General features: G+C 43.4%; 1 protein-coding gene across 1 annotated transcript in view; it reads left to right on the forward strand.

Annotated features, from left to right (window-relative positions):
* The window catches only part of TMEM71 (transmembrane protein 71), a 47,913-nt gene extending 44,169 nt beyond the window's left edge, over window positions 1–3,744 (forward strand). Inside the window, exon 11 of the transcript XR_006885537.1 lies at window positions 3,435–3,744. The gene's annotated coding sequence lies outside the window, so the exon portion shown is untranslated. The remainder of the gene's footprint in view (window positions 1–3,434) is intronic.
* Window positions 3,745–4,050: the final 306 nt, after the last annotated feature.

Consider the following 4,050-nt stretch of genomic DNA (forward strand, 5'->3'; position numbering starts at 1 on the left):
TGCTATCTCAGAAGGTGTAGCAGGAAGCAAGTCTATTGTCTCGAGCTTGGCGGTCACAGGTGAGCGCAGCAATCAGTTCCTAGCCTAAGGAAAGATGCTTAATCCTTAAGGAAATGCCAACATTGGGAGGGGGAGGGAAGTTGCACCTTTATCTCAAGGGCCTTTGTTCTTGCCATAGGGAATATCTAAAGCAGATATACAATGATGCTCAGTGGCCACGGTCAGGCCCTTTTGGAAAAACAAGGTCAGGCCGAATTAGGTTTACACCAAATGGTTTCCTCACATACTCCAATATATCCTGTTGCTTGCCATTTCTATTTGTCACCCTGCATCTCTCTTCCTTCATTGCACTTTCTTGGTGAAACCACAAGTGTGGATGCACCCAATGTTATATCAGTTATGCAACTTTACCCACACACTGAATGTAGCTTGAGAAAATACATACAATCAGGCCTTTCTTTCTTTTTTTTTTCACTGAGGAAGATGTTCCCTGAGCTAACATCTGTTGCCAATCTTCCCCTTTTTTTTGCTTGAGGAAAATTAGCCCCGAGCTAACATATGTGCCAGTCTTTCCTCCACTTTATATGTGGGTCACCACCACAGCATGGCAGATAAGTGGTGTAGGTCTGTACCTGGGATCTGAACTCGAAAACCTGGGCTGCCAAAGCAGAGCACACCGAACTCAATCACTATGCCATGGGGCCAGCCCCAGTCAGGCCTTTCTTTAAATTCATGACCGTAAACCTCATGGAATGTTTGGTGGTCCCTGGCAATCATCTTACCCATCCCATGTGTTCATTATCCCATTCCCCAGGTGACTATTTCATCCCTTTCTCCTCAAACCCTAGGACATCCTCTCCACGTCTCATTCTTACCTGATGTCCTTGCTTCCTATTTCACAGAGAAAATGGAACCAATTATGAAGACACGACTAGCCATTGGCACCATAGCTATCCGCCTACAAGCATCTGTTCCTATGCTTTTTCCTTCCTGTTCTGTAGATAGAAAGTCCTGGCTACTATCTATGGCTAACTCACTGCTCATGCACTGCAACCCTCCCTCTCTTATCTATTCGTGGATTTTGCTCCAGGAACTGCCTGTCTGCTACAGCAGCAGCATGTCATCATGCTGCAATAACACCTGTCTTAATTAGGCCCTCTTTTGATTCCACATCCTTTATAACTACTCCCCTCCTCCACGTCTCTGCTCCCAGCAGCAGAAAATTCCTTGGTAGATTTGTCTTCTATACTAATTTGTCTCTGATTCTTCTCCGCCAAGTCCATCTTGAACCCACCTCAAACAGAATTTCACTCCTACCATCCACTATAGCAGCCCTCACCAAAGCTGCAACAACTCTCGACTTTGCTAAATCAGGTGGTCAATTCTTCAGCCTCATTTGACTTCACCTATGGCAGCATGAAACACAGTTAGTCGCTCCCTCCATCTTGAAGAGCTCTTCTTACTTGGCTTTTCCTCCTACCTCACTGGTTTCATGCCTCCCTTGCTAATTCTTCCACATCTTGCCAACTTTTAAGTTTTGGAGTGTGCCCAGGCTTAGTCCTTGGACCTCTTCTCTGTCTAAATGCCCTCCCAGCATGGTCTCATCCATGTGTGTGGATGTAAACACGTCTATAAATCACAACTCCAATTGAATCTCCAGCCTGGACCTCTGCTCCATATTCCCATACCCAGTTGCTCTCTCAATATTTCCACCTGGATGTCTAAACCATACGTCAAATTTAACACGTTCAAAACGGAGCTCCTAATTCCTACCTCCTCCAAATCTGCCCTTCCACTGTCTTTACTGTCTTAGTTAACGGAAATGCCCTCTTTTCAGTTTTCCAAATAAAAAATTCAGGAGTCGTCCTTGGCTCCTATACCAGTTTGCTACAGCTGCTATAACAAAGTACGACAAACAGTGTGGCTTAAAAGACAGAAATTTGTTTTCTCTTAATTATGGAGGCTAGAAGTCTGAGATCAAGGTGTCAGGAGATTCGGTTTCTTATGAGGGCCATGAGAGAAGGACGTGTTCCAAGCTTGTAGATGGCCCTCTTTTCCCTGTGTCTTCACATGCTCTTCCCTCTGTACATGGCCGGGGCCATCACATTTGGAATAACACCCTGTCTCCTTACAGGGTCCTACATGATTATTTACCTCCTTCCTACCCCATAACATTTCCTCTTTGCTCATCTGCCCCAACATACTAGCCACCTTTTTTCTGTTCCTTTAGCAAGCCAGGCTCTCCCTTATCTGAGAGCTTTTGCTTTTCTCTCTCCCGGGAAAAATCTTCCTTTAGGCTCTTCACATAGCTGGCTCCTTCTCATGCTCAAGTCTCCCCCCAAACGTGACCTACTTTGACTACCCAAAGTAGCCCTCCTCCAAACTTACTCACTGACCTCATTTCTCTTTCATAGCTGATATCATCGTCTGCCATCGTCTTGTATAGTATTTGTTTACTTGTTTACTGTCTATCTCCTCCCATGAGTATACAAGTTCTCAGATGGTCATACTCTTTTCAATCTTGGTCACCAATCTACCGCCAGTCCCAGGGGATTGATATATGCTTGCTGAAAGAAAAAAAATGAGTAAATGAATTAATGAGACCCTCTCATACCCGCCCAGATTAAGAATCTTTACACCAACAACAGCGTACTCTTGAAACAATTATTTGAATACACATGTATGTGTACACACACACATACACACACTAGGTAGGAGACAGGGCGGGCAGAAGACTAGATTAAAAATAGAGTTTGGAAAAGAGTGTCAGTCCTCTTTGTTCCTGTAACCAAAGCCTTGTAAATACTACTTTTCTCTAAACTGAAATGAGAAGCTATGAATTCTAGAAGATTTTGTGAGTAAGGCCTCTCTCTGCCTTGGGACAAATGGTGCCCAGCTGAGCTGTGTGACATGGAAGGTGAGATCATTTTCGGCAGCTGCCATCAAACTTGAAAAGGGTTGATTGATATGACAAAGTCTTTTCACAAAGAACATAAATCAAAGGAGATGACTGACAGCGAAGTAAACATTTTAGAACTAGAGTAATTAGGAATATATTAGCAATTAAAATAAACTTACTATCATTAGCAAAATTGGCAGCTACTTGCAATTTCCCCAGGGGCCTCATTTCAAGTTTATCCTTGTAGATTATATTAAGGCAGGAGTCATGTTTTTGGAGATACAGTTTTAATTTTTGTGGATTTCATTTTCTCACATCCACGTCCACAGTAAGCAGACCTCAGTGGTCCTCGAATAACAATCTTGTGGATCTGAGGTTTGCTAGGAGCCGGACGCAGGTGTTCTAACACTAAAACTGAATAAAGCTGTTGTTTACCCAACTCTCAGAGAAAATTAAATTAGAGAATATAATTTTTAATTTTTTTCTCTTATAATTTTTTTAAAGACTTCTGCACCTGTTACCATTTGTCTTCCAGGAAGTGCTAGAAAATGACAAATCTCCTCAGCTTGAAGTAAATAAATAAACTAATCAAGGAAAAAACAAGGTCGCCAGCCTTCTGAAATCAATAGCGTCTTCCCTCTGTGGACACGTGTGCTGATGGGTCCGACTTTTTGGATAGCAGCAGAGGCAGGATTGAACCCTCCATCTCTTTTGGTTCCTTTGTACCCTTGGCTTCCTGCTCATCCCTGCGATAATGGGGAGAACATCTTTAGCATCACAATGCATCAAAACTGTATCAGTTAATGTTCTTTGTTGTTGGTAGTGAAAACTGACCCTGGCAATAGAAGCAAAATGGTGAGAGAATATTGGGGAGCTCACAGAATTGCTGGGGAGCTGGGGGCATAATAAAGAGTTTGCTTTGCCCAAAGAGAAGGTCTGGCTTTTGTCCTCGGCGTCTATGAGGTGATCTGTAGTCTTTGTTTCTCTAGGGGCCTTGAGTCACAATGGTTAGTCTAACTACGGCTCTACCTGTGTCTATTAGGGTGAGGGCTGTCCACACCAGAAAGACGAACAATGTAACTTGAAGGCGGGAGAAGCTTTGGGTCACACAGTATCAGTTGACCTAGAGACCGAGATTAACCACATTGACA

Source organism: Equus quagga, chromosome 16, assembly GCF_021613505.1.
Source record: "Equus quagga isolate Etosha38 chromosome 16, UCLA_HA_Equagga_1.0, whole genome shotgun sequence".
Lineage (NCBI taxonomy): Eukaryota > Metazoa > Chordata > Mammalia > Perissodactyla > Equidae > Equus > Equus quagga.